Raw genomic sequence first — 203 nt, 5'->3', positions numbered from 1 at the left:
TCGTCGCGGACGTGTCGACGGCGAGGATGCGGGTCGGGCATCGTCGAGAACAAATACTAGCTATATGCCCGCAAAAAGTAACATTTTTTTAATGATTGGATTTTGATAACTAAAATTTCTAACATTTCTATATAACTAACATTTCTATAACATTTCTAACAATGCTATATATAACTAACATTTCTATAACATTTCTAATATTT

The sequence above is a fragment of the Triticum aestivum genome, chromosome 3B (assembly GCF_018294505.1).
Source record: "Triticum aestivum cultivar Chinese Spring chromosome 3B, IWGSC CS RefSeq v2.1, whole genome shotgun sequence".
Lineage (NCBI taxonomy): Eukaryota > Viridiplantae > Streptophyta > Magnoliopsida > Poales > Poaceae > Triticum > Triticum aestivum.
This window is presented reverse-complemented; position numbering follows the sequence as displayed.